This window comes from Ambystoma mexicanum, chromosome 8 (assembly GCF_040938575.1).
Source record: "Ambystoma mexicanum isolate Mex_15411 chromosome 8, UKY_AmexF1_1, whole genome shotgun sequence".
In the NCBI taxonomy this organism is placed as follows: Eukaryota; Metazoa; Chordata; class Amphibia; order Caudata; family Ambystomatidae; genus Ambystoma; species Ambystoma mexicanum.
In genome coordinates, this window is record NC_090929.1 from 749993547 (window position 1) to 750006216 (window position 12670).

General features: G+C 46.0%; 1 protein-coding gene across 3 annotated transcripts in view; it reads right to left on the reverse strand.

Moving 5' to 3' along the window:
* The window catches only part of PIK3AP1 (phosphoinositide-3-kinase adaptor protein 1), a 1287206-nt gene that overhangs the window by 1034164 nt on the left and 240372 nt on the right, over positions 1-12670 (reverse strand). The gene's annotated exons all lie outside the window — the stretch shown is intronic.

The window sequence follows — 12670 nt, forward strand, 5'->3', positions numbered from 1 at the left end:
GGTCCAGCCCAAAGAGCCAACCGTGTGTTACACATCACCTTTGAAGATACGGCATTCACCCAGTCAAGACCGGCGCCTCTGCGGGAATCAGGTGAGCGTTACATCACCCTTCTTAAAAATGGGTATATTGGTACTAAGATGCCAGGTACCCAGTAACTTAAGTGAAATTCAAATAGCTCTGATCACATTTCAAATTAACGGACCCCACACTTCCTTAATCCCGGGAATGACATCAGGGCTGGGGGCTTTGGCAGTGGCAAGATCAACTGCTCAGAGTTCCAAAACACCTATCACAAACATTCATTTGTGGTAAAAATTCAATTGAGGAGCCAAAAGAACCAATTAACACATTTTTTGGGGCAGTGTGAGCTGCTCGAGACCTGTGGTGCAGCAAATAATGGTTGCTTTTGAACCTAATTTCTCCATGAACGGATATCAGAAATTATGTGATGGGATGTATAACCAACTCTTAGACCAGGCTCCCTCATGCTGTGTTGTCAGTAAGGTAGTTGAATTGTGGGATGGGGCAGTCAATTAATATCCTCAAGGTCTATTAATTATTGGAACTGATTGATTGTGCCAAATAGGTGCTACCCCCATCCACCATAGGTACACCTCCTGAGCTGTGCTATTGAATCAAGGACTTTTGAAAAAATGTTATTAGGGGTAGGGGAAAATATTACTTGGGACCTGGCCAACACTTTCTGGTTTATATAGAAAGCCTAAGGGAACCCCTACAATCCTAGTGGGGAGCCTAGTGGGAAAGGCCACCCCATGCTCGCAATTTATAATCAACCGTTGTAATATCTCTGCAGCAGGGTTACAGCATGATAATAACACACAATCCCCATCCAAGATCTTCTCCCCCTTCCCAAACCAACTCACTCTGCTGGCCATCTTGATATGTCTATCAGGTATTACATCTATGACAGTTCCAGACTTAATAAAATGAATGCTTTTCAGTATTGGAGATGTTGCCGATTCCTTAAGGCCAGGGCACAGAAAAAGAACACCACATAAAACGACCTGGCCCTGGGGGGGTATGGGAGGGCCTAATCTGCTCGCTGGTTGAGACAGTGACAAAGAGTTGCAAACAGGAACAAGATGGGAAGTGAAACGTATAAGAGGAGCCGCTGTAGCCGAATAGGAGGCAGTACCCTTCCCTCCCATAACCTGATAGCCCCACTGGTAGTCGCAATGAGGTATTGGGTTCGGGCTCAATTCAGCCATCTTGGGGAGCATCAGTTTGGGAGACTGAAGTCGGCAAAGCCTGTTGTATCATTCCTTTATCTAGCTCCTTGCCCAGGATCCTTAACGATTTATGACAATTTGCCGTAGGTGTAGAGCCCACTAGGCCCACCTCACTCCCATGGCTCACAGGAGTCAGACCCTCTCGGCCCTCCAGTGTAGCGCATCTAGATCTTAAGGCCACCACCTCAGCCTTCAATATAGTTATTTCATCGTTTGACTTGTCCAGGGATTCCTTTAGCAAATCTATAATCATCCTCATTAGCGTGAACTGAGATGCACACAAACCCCAATTTTCTGCACATTTAATGTGATCTACTAGTCCAACCAAAGAAGAGTTGTCAATTTTCCCTTGGAAAAACTTTGCATAATGAATACTTTTACCAGAGCCCTAAGGAGTATTAATATTCGTGTCAGACATCGAAAAAGGCCCCCTTCACGTGGTGCTGGGATACTTTGGGATTCTAAAACGAATGAGGCAATGTTCTGATCATTCGATGAAGATCATTTGACAGGGCTTCGATCAACACGCACTGTCTCTGGCATTAACCAACTACTATCCCCTCAGCTCCAAAGGTTAGAGTAGGAGTCCACAAAGATCTTGAGAAATCAGGAATACAGAGAGCTGGAGCAAGGCATACATGGCCATGAATCTCAGCAATGGCAGGTAGGTTTCTTTCGGCAGCCTGACTCAGACCCTTAGGTAGTTCTGGCACCAGAGGAGGGTCAGTCAAAAGCCTGGTGGAGCTAGTAATAGGTCTGTAGTAGTTGTTGTCTGACTTCTCTCAACACCGGTGAGAAACTCTAGTGGGGAATTGTCCAGTACCGCAACATTGCTCGCTACTTGCCTTTGTAGAACCGTAGAATCAGCCTAGTTTGTCCTATTATAAGGATATGTGGGGGTGGTGACTTTGGGGTGACCTTCCTCAACCAGATCCCCCCCACCACTCCTCTTCATCTTTCTTTTACATGTGGGTGCGGTAGGGAGCCACAGCATGTGTTTTCCTTTGCCCATCGCAACCATCAGTGATATGATATAAATCAGCACCCACTTCAACTTCCATTGGTCTGCTGGTTAGCTGGATAGCTTGAGCAACCGTGGCGCTACCCCCAGAAGTCCAAAAAGTGCAAATCCCACAAGTGCAAGTGCAATACCACACTATTAACACTGCCTATCGGAGGGATGAAGCTACAAGGTTAGAGGTCCATCTCCCCAAAATAGATACATAAATAAATACATACAAATATGGTCCCACAAAAACCAACATACATATAGCTGATGTAAGCTGGGGTTAAGCTGGGGGCATTGGGGTTAATGGGGTATAAAGATATAGCTGGTATATGTGGCATGCAGGGGGTATCAACATGGATGAAAGAAGCATGAAGTGCAGTAGAAGGACTCAAGGACTCAAAGAAGCTCACTGGGTTTCGATGGGCAGACCTAGGTGTCAGCAAATATGCACCCCCTCAACCTGCACCCCCTCATTCCCCGCACCTCACATCCCTCCCCTTAAGAGGTCCCAACAGCAGGACCAACTTGTACAGTAGTTTTCATTAGAGAAGTCATCAAATGAATCTAAGCCTGCAAAGTTTCCACTTCATGTACTTGACCAGCACACTTATCGGAGTGGAAAAGGATAGCTCTAAAACTAACAGAATATTGAGACTTTTAATTTTTGGGCACCATTCTGGCACAGGTAGATTTCCTCTTTTAACAGACCAATGCAGATGTTAGAATTTGGAGATGTTGCGCTGGCGGCAAAGTGCAGCCTCAAGATGCAAGATGCTATGTGCAACATCTGTATAAATCTTGATCAGAACATATTGCCCTTAAATTCCCTGGAAATAGAGGCACGTGTAAATGTTGTGTTGGAGTAAACAGAGTGGATCCTTGGGGCAAATCACAAGCAATCATTTCCACCATGGAGTATGTTAGGCATATCTTTGACTTCTGGTTGCAGCTTCACTGACCACTGTTTGTGGGACCATCATACACAAAGAGTCCCACATCAGCTAATCCAATTCCTCCTTATTCGTCAGAAGCAGTGACCGATTTGTCAGCCCCTGGCTTGCGACACCATGAAGGAGTGTGAAGTGGATCGGTGGGAGGATGGCAGTTGGTAAATGGCCCGACATAATGTAATGAGACAGAGGGAGGGGGAGCGGGCTGCATGGCAGTTCGGTGATGGTGGGGCCAGTGCGGCTAAGGGGGCGGGGGCAACAGTCAAAAGGAAGGGGAATCTGGTGTGATCCCCAGACCCATTAGGTAGACGTTGTGTGGTGGTGGGGTGAAGTGCCCTAAGTAAGGTAAGCAGAAACCAGTGTGATGGGCGAAGAAGGTAGGCAGGGCTGGTGAGGTGGTGATGAGCCACAAGTAAAGATAGATGTTACCCCCCTTTAGGCAGACAAGGAGTGGGGGAAAAGAAGCTGAAGGAGCAAGCAGGAACTGGGAAAAAAGGGAGGTGGAAATGGATACTCTGCAGAAGAACAGAGTAACTCAAGCACTTCTGAAACGCTCAGAGTGCACATGGTCATAAAAAGGGGGAACAAAAAAAGAGTGATAAAATACAATGGCACAATGTAAATGAGGTCAAGGAAACCACATAGAATCGGTTTATATTTCCTCAAACATATGTATATCCATGTTTCCCTCCACTGCCGTGCTCCACAACAAATGGGGACACTGATCATTGCCATTGCAACACACTTGTTGCTCTTTCACCGCTGGCAGAAGGGACGCTTGCCATGCAGTCAATGCCATGTTAGTCAATGGCTGTCGGCCTAGTTTTTTTTCAAGATGGCGACTGCCGTTGTGTGTGTTCTTCAAATACATCGAGGATGGGCAGTCCTTTGCATTACAACCCTAATCCGCTTATGCATCTACGGGTAAGATGCGTCCCTGCTGTCCCCCTGCTCTGCTTCCTCCTGCTTCTGCTTCGTTTACCCCTGTTCCCCTTGCTTCTTTTTGCCTCATCCTGGTTCCTGCCTCTCACCTGGATCCCTCTGGACCTTCTATTTGTTTCCCACACCAACAACCATCATTGGGGGGTTTTCTGCCTCTCCGGCTTTTCCCCTTACAAGGCTCGACCCTCTGCCTCTCCTTTGTCCTGGCCTGTCTCTACAAGGCAGGTTCTTGGTCAGAACCGTCCCTATCGCTTCACAGGCCGTCGCCACTCCAAACATAAGGGGACAAGACCACCTCGAAAGGACCATTTAGCAGAAGGCGCTTCCAAAGAAGAGCCATCTCAAACCACAGGTGAGAATCATATTCCCCCTTTTCCGCGAAAAACAGGAAAACAGGAAATGGCCCAAAATGTAGCCCTCACAATTGCGACGTCCGAAATGCCCAACTTCTTTTTTTTTAAACACCTCCTTTACACCACATATGTATGTGAGGGAGGGGGGGAATACCCCCACATACCTATGTGGTGTAAAGGGTGTTTAATTTAAAAAATAAAAATAAAAACAAAGGTCGGCATTTTTGGCCATCGCAATTATGTGTGGTCGCAGTGGTCACATAGATCCGTACAACATATTGGGACCCAATGCGCAGAAAATGGGTCCAATTAAAATGTTTGCTTCAATGCTTTTTCATTAAAGTGCATTTTCCAATTCTAGAAAAATAAATAAAAAACTGCTCATTTGAGAGTATTGTCAGTCAAACTCCAGCAAACCGGGGGGGGGGGGGCATCATATGTGTTTTGGCAAGTGTGATTGAGAGTGATTGAGAAGGGTGGGTGAGAAAGTAAAAGGGAGGTGATTGCGCAGAAGCTATGTGTGGATTGTAGTGGGAGGAGAATGTAGTGGTAGTAGAGTGGGAGCCCTTTTTTCCTTCTTTAATTCCGCCACACCAATTTCAATCGGATTGCATTTTATGGCTTTGAGGGAGTTATGCTCCTTTTTGTTTTGACGTAGTGGTCTATTTAATTATCACTCTCATTCCACGTACCTATTCATCTTTTTTTTGGACATTCTGCTGGTGTGTCATGTCAATTTATATGATGTCATATTTTGCTATGTCATTTCACATGTATGTTATGTTGCTTGGTACAAGGACAGCATACGGTTTGGAGCATCCAGAAGATTACATTTAGCACTCCACAAAATACATAATGCTTGCTTTTCTATTCCCTTATGCATTGTTTCAACACACCTACGCTAACAGTGATACCAGGGCAGTCTCGTAACTCTTCAAAGCATGACCTCCCCTAAGCCAAAGACACACTCACATCACTGGAACATTTCACAGCAGAAGTGTTACACTTTATCTGGCACTTCCCTTCTCTTTGTGTCCCTCCACATTTGCCTCCCACGCAGTCTATTCTTGAGTTGGCTCCTCCGCTTGGCAGTCCCAGAATTTCAATTCTGGAGTTAGTTCAGTGGGATAAAGGTAATATACTGCCGTACAATACAAGCTGACATGCATTAAGGGATATGTGTCATGATGCCTACCCCCGGGCATCCGGATAAAGCCCATCAGCCCCGGGAGCAGGCATCCAGATATTTAATGAAACCCCAGCAGCCCCGGCTGGGGGCTGCTCATAATAGAAATCAGTCCTGGCGCCATAGGCGCCAGTCTCATAGTCTTTACCTACCTGATGCAGACCATGCTGCAAATGAATCCAAGCCAACGTGAGGCCTGGATGGGACTATTTTACTACAGGGACTATTTTTTTCTCAGGTGTGGTTCTAGGGACTTCTTACCTGGAACTACTTTGGAGGCTATTTAAACCACGCCCGAAGAGCAGCACAGGCTTCGGGTTATTCTGCATCCAGCAGCGTAACGCTAACGTGCCTGCAGTCAGCATCCAGTCTTCAGCCACGCCCGTCTCGAATCCAGAGCTCCTAGCAATAGAAGAAAGAAGAAGGAAAGGTTAGAAAACATATATTATTTCAATCCTTACCTGAATTCCCGATCCATCACGTCTTCGAACTTGAAAAGGACATTATTCTACATGTGTCGCATCGCCAGCTGCAGCGCCGCGCCATACTCACAAGTCCTCACAGCATTTTTTGATCCGGCGCAGCCTCCATCATTTTCTCTGCCGAATTCCACCATCTAGGGGACAAAAGAAACATAAGGTGAGCCGAAAAAGCCAACAAATACAACCTCTCCACCATAGACGTACCTGTTTAACAACCGGAGGCATTATTCTGTAACAAACCGCAACTTCCTACGCCGCACCTGTAAGGAGAGAGAAACCAGCAATTTAAACACACGCTTCTTTTGCTGGACAGTGTTGGGTAATACAGACTCTTACCTGAACACCATCAGCTGCCACAAGACAATCTTTCCTTGGACCCAGCTGCAGCACAAGAAAGGAATGTACAAGAGTGAACATCGGACATATTGAACTCTTTGAACTTTATACTTATGGGTTCTCGGCTGGAACCTCGGGGTCAATATTCATCCGGAACTCTTCCAACGCCTTCAAACCAGTGAAGTAACTGGTATCTACGCGCCCCTGCATTCCACGCAGGATGGAGAGCTCATCATTTACAAACATAAGGTGAGCTTACTGAAAGTGAATCGGTCGTGAGTAGTGGGGCGAACAGTGGGGTGCCATTACTAGAATCCACGGGTGGCTAAATCCCTTTCTCCACTTGCAGGAGAATACTTCTACGGGTCAAGCACGCGAGGTTAGGCGGTCCAGTCCTGTCTGTCATCTCTGCACTACGCTTCACGTTGGAGGAGGTCGCAGCTGTGCGGGTCCGATCGACGCCCCTGTGGGAGCCAGGTGAGCGTAACAGTACGCGAATCCTATCTACAAATCCCCACCCGGGCGTTATGGAAACCTCCGAACCAGACCAACTAGCCCAATTATTAGGGGAACTTAGGATGGAAGTGCACTCTGCGCGCCAAGAGACTATTGACCTCTGGAGAGAACTGATTGTGTCAAAGGAACGCACAGATGATCTTGCTAGACAACTGCTGCAAAATCAAGCTGGGCAAACACCCCTACCTCGACTCGGGGGAAACCCAGCTCCTGTTTCTTCGAGCAATCCTGTGCAAGAAATCCTACCAGGAGCTATTCCTTTGGCTCCACCCGAACGCTTTGCTGGGGACCCAAAAAGGTTTGCAGTGTTTATGAATCAATGCCGCTTACACTTTTTATGCAGACCTGGAGCTTTTCCAAATGACCAAGCCAAAGTAGCCTTTGTACTATCATATCTTAGTGGCAGCGCAGCTGACTGGTCAATTCCACTAGTCAACCAGGATGACCCTCTTCTTCGGAAATTTCAGGGTTTTCAAAGAAGCATGGAAAGAGTGTTCGCCAGACATTCACAGGGCCAGGCCCTGGATAACAAACTTTTATCCCTACGACAGGGTAATCAGGATCTGCTAACCTTTATCGCAACCTTCAATAGGTTGGTGGTGGAAACCGGATGGCTTGAGGAGAAACGAATTACATTATTTCATCGTGGGCTTCGGGGAGAACTCAAAGATGTTTTGGCTCAAGTTGTGAACCCACCTCAGGATTGCGCAGAATATATAGACTTAGTGGTCCAGTTAGACCACAGACTTCAGAATAGAAAGGCTGATCGAGCTAAGTTCGAGAGTCGGGTATGGGTTAAACCCAATGTTACCCCCAAAGGACCCTTAACTCAAAAGGAAAGAGAAAAGAGACGGCAGATGCAATTGTGTCTGTACTGTGGAACCAGAGGACATTTTCTACGGGATTGCCCTATAAAACCACCCAAGAAAGTAGTAGGAGTTGCTGACAAAAGTCAAATAGAGCCTGATTCGGGAAGCGACCACGCCCGACAAGCGTAGAGGTCCGCTTGCCGAGCTTAAAGAAGGACACTCAGACCTCCCACCTAATTATACCAATGGTCCTAATTGATCCAAGGCAGCCATCACGTATGCACGCAGTAAGGGCATACATTGATAGCGGGGTCGTAGGAAACTACATGGACCATGAATTGGCCTCAAGGATGAATCTACCCCTTTGCAAAAAGACTGCTTCGGATGTCATCACCACAGTCGATGGAACTGAAATTGCCTCTGGGCCTGTAATTCATTCCACTACTGTGCTGACACTGTTGGGTCAAGATGGGCATCGAGAAACTATTGTGTTTGATCTAATCAAGGCCCCGCAATTCCAAATAATTCTGGGTATGCCATGGTTGGAAACCCATAATCCTTGTATTGATTGGCGAGAGAAGAGAGTGACATTCCCAGATTGTGCACACACCTGTTACCCGGAAAAAACCTTGAACAAAAGCCTGGCCACCGTTACTAATCCAGTTGTGCAGTTACCTCAGGAATATCAAGAATTTCAAGATGTTTTTCAAAAAGAACATGCAAATACCTTACCACCTCACAGATCATACGATTGTCAAATCGACCTAGTACCCGGTGCACAACCTCCATGCAGTAGAATCTACGCCCTTACGGAACCCGAAAATCTTCACTTACGACAATATCTGGACCAATACCTTGCTAATGGCTTCATTCGTCCATCCAAATCTCCTGCATCCTCAGCTCTATTCTTCGTGCCTAAAAAGGAAGGTGACCTTAGAACGTGCATAGACTACCGCGCATTAAATCAGATTACGGTAAAAAACCGATACCCTTTGCCTCTGATCCCCGAATTACTAGACCAAGTAAAGGATGCTTGTATCTACTAAGTTAGACCTCCGAGGGTCATATCATCTGGTACGTGTAAAGAAAGGCGATGAATGGAAGACTGCCTTTCGCACCAAGTACGGGTTATTCGAATACCAGGTGATGCCCTTCAGGTTGTGCAATGCACCAGCAGCCTTCCAGTATTTTATGAACGATGTCCTTCGTGAACTCATTGACGTCTGTGTTGTCGTATACATAGACGATATTCTAATGTACTCCTCCTCAGAATCAGACCATGTGAAGCACATTCGTGCAGTCCTTGAGAAACTACGCCAGCACAAGTTATACGCAAAATTGGAGAAATGTGTTTTTCATTCTACAGAAGTTGAATTCCTGGGATTTATCCTGACTCCAAAAGGAGTTCGAATGGACTCTCGAAAGGTGGACGCAATCCTCAAGTGGCCATCACCCAGTTCAGTTAAAGGGGCACAAAGCATGCTTGGATTTGCTAATTTCTATCGCAGATTTATTCCTGAATTCTCACATATTGTACACCCCATCACAGCACTTTTGCGAAAAAACAAATGTTTTTTGTGGACTGAAGAGGCTGAAAGAGCCTTCCAAGAGCTAAAATCGAGATTCACGTCTGCACCTGTCTTAAAGCATCCATGCCCTGAGCTTCCATACATAGTTGAAACCGATGCATCCAGTTTAGCCATGGGAGCTGTCCTGTCCCAGAAGGATCCGAAACCGGTCAACTTCATCCAGTAGCATTCTGGTCAAGAAAGTTCTCAGCACCCGAATTAAACTATGCGGTTACTGATAAGGAGTTATTAGCCATCAAGTCCGCCTTCAAGGCTTGGCGGCATTATCTTCTCGTTGCCAGGCATAACATCACTGTAATCACAGGAATCTGCAGTATTTGAAAACAGCCAAGGCCCAATCATCGCGTCAACTTTGGTGGGCATTATTCTTTGCCGAATTCGATTTCGTGATCACTTATCGACCAGGTTGTAAAAATGGCAGGGCAGATGCTCTATCCCGAATAGGGATGGGAGAAGTATATTCGAACCCGGAACCGGTGCCTATAATTTCAGAACTAAGAATTCTTGGCATAACTACTCTACAGACTCTAGAAGACATTCACTTAAAAATCCAACAACTTTTCGATCCAGCAGCCCTGCAGGACTGGGTAAAGAAAGGCCAAGATTATTCAGTCATCAATGACCTGCCTTACTATCAAGGACGTCTATTTCTACCACACAAGTAACTACAAGAACTAGTCATCTCCAATTATCATGACAGCCTTATGGAAGGACACCCAGGTATCGCAAAAACTGGAGCTAAAATTAAAAGACAATTCTGGTGGCCCACCAGGCGAAAGGACGTAAAGTCATTTGTGATGTCTTGTGGTTTCTGCGCCCAAAAAAAAAAAAGGTAGAACAAACCAGCTGGCCTTTTACAACCTTTGGATATTCCACCTACACCATGGCACACCTTGTCTTTAGACTTCATTACAGATCTACCTCAGTGTAATGGATTTAACACCATTCTAGTTATTGTGGACCTTTTTTCCAAAATGGCCCACTTTATTCCTTTAAAAGGATTACCTTCCTCTTCGATTTTGGCCAAGGAATTTCTCGAAAACATTGTTCGAATCCATGGATTTCCTTCCCTATTGGTCTCTGACCGAGGTAGTCAATTCATTTCGCAATTTTGGAAGAAATGCTGTCAATTGGTGCAAATCGACGTAAGGCTATCAACCAGTCACCACCCCCAAACTGATGGTCAGACGGAGAGGACCAACCAGACTCTTGAACAATACCTACTTTGTATGCTACACCAAACCGAAAGCAATTGGAAAGATATTTTATGGATTTCTGAATACGCATACAATAACTCAGTACATTCAGGAACCGGACAAAGCCCCTTTTATACCATATATGGACATCATCCTCGAACCTCAGAACTCGATTCGCCTCAACACTTAGAAATGCCTGCAGTGACTCATCTGCACTCTACTATTACACAAGCCTTTAAGGAAGCAATAGAACACTTAAAACAAGCAAAGGAGAAATACAAGAAAAATGCTGATCGACATAGAAGTGAACCTCCACAATACCAGATTGGAGATCAAGTTTGGCTGGCTACAAAACACATACCTCTAAAGGGAACTCGAACTTTCAATCCTAGATATTTGGGACCTTACACCATTAAGGCCATTATCAATCCGGTGGCCGTCAAATTGGAATTACCCTCTAGTATGCGGATTCATCCTGTCTTTCATGTTTCACAAAACCAGTTCAACCTAGGACAAGATTAACCAAACCACCTGACCCCATCCTAAAAGATGGAGAACCAGAATTCGAGGTAAAGAATATTCTGGACTCTAAGATGGTTAAATCAAGACTTTTTTATTTAATCGACTGGAAGGGTTACGGACCACAAGAAAGGTCATGGGAGCCTAGTGACCACGTTCATGCACCTCGGTTGGTGAAGAAATTCCATCGGAACTTCCCAGACAAACCAGGACCAAGGGGAAGAGTAACTTTAGGAGGGGCCTTGGGGGGGAGTGCTGTCATGATGCCTACCCCCGGGCATCCGGTTCAAGCCCATCAGCCCAGGGAGCAGGCATCCAGATATTTAATAAAACCCCAACAGCCCCGGCTGGGGGCTGTCTGGGTTCAGTCCTGGCGCCTTAGGCGCCAGGCTCATAATAGAAATTAGTACTGGCGCCATAGGCGCCAGGCGCATAGTCTTTACTTACCTCATGCAGACCATGCATCCAAGCCAACGTGAGGCCTGGATGGGACTATTTTACTACAGGGACTATTTTTTACTCAGGTGTGGTTCTAGGGACTTCTTACCTGGAACTACTTTGGAGGCTATTTAAACCACGCCCGAACAGCAGCACATGCTTCGCGTTATTCTGCATCCAGCAGCGTAACGCTCACCGTGCCTGCAGTCAGCATCCAGTCTTCAGCCACGCCCGTCTCAAATCCAGAGCTCCTAGCAATAGAAGAAAGAAGAAGGAAAAGTTAGAAAACAGATATTATTTCAATCCTTACCTGAATTCCGGATCCATCACTTCTTCGAACTTGAAAAGGACATTATTCTACATGCGTTGCATCGCCAGCTGCAGCGCCGCGCCATACTCACCAGTCCTCACAGCATTTCTTGATCCGGCGCAGCCTGCATTTTCTCCGCTGAATTCCACCATCTAGGGGACAAAAGAAACATAAGGTGAGCCAAAAAAGCCAACAAATACAACCTCTCCACCATAAACTTACCTGATTAACAACTGGAGGCATTATTTTGTAACAAACCGCAACTTCTTACGCCGCACCTGTAAGGAGAGAGAAACCAGCAATTTAAACACACGCATCTTTTGCCGGACAGTGTTGGGTAATACAGACTCTTACCTGAACACCATCAGCTGCCACAAGACAATCTTTCCTTGGACCCAGCTGCAACACAAGAAAGGAATGTACAAGAGTGAACATCGGACATATTGAACTCTTTGAACTTTATACTTATGGGTTCTCGGCTGGAACCTCGGAGTCAATATTCATCCGGAACTCTTCCAACGCCTTCAAACCAGTGAAGTAATTGGTATCTACGCGCCGCTGCATTCCACGCAGGATGGAGAGCTCATCATTTACAAACATAAGGTGAGCTTTCTGAAAGTGAATTGGTGGTGATTAGTGGGGAGAACAGAGGGGTGCCATTACTAGAATCCACTGGTGGCTAAATCCCTTTCTCCACTTGCAGGAGAATACTTATACGGGTCAAGCAGACGAGGGTAGGCGGTCGAATCTAGTCTGTCATCTCTGCACTATGCTTCACGTTGGA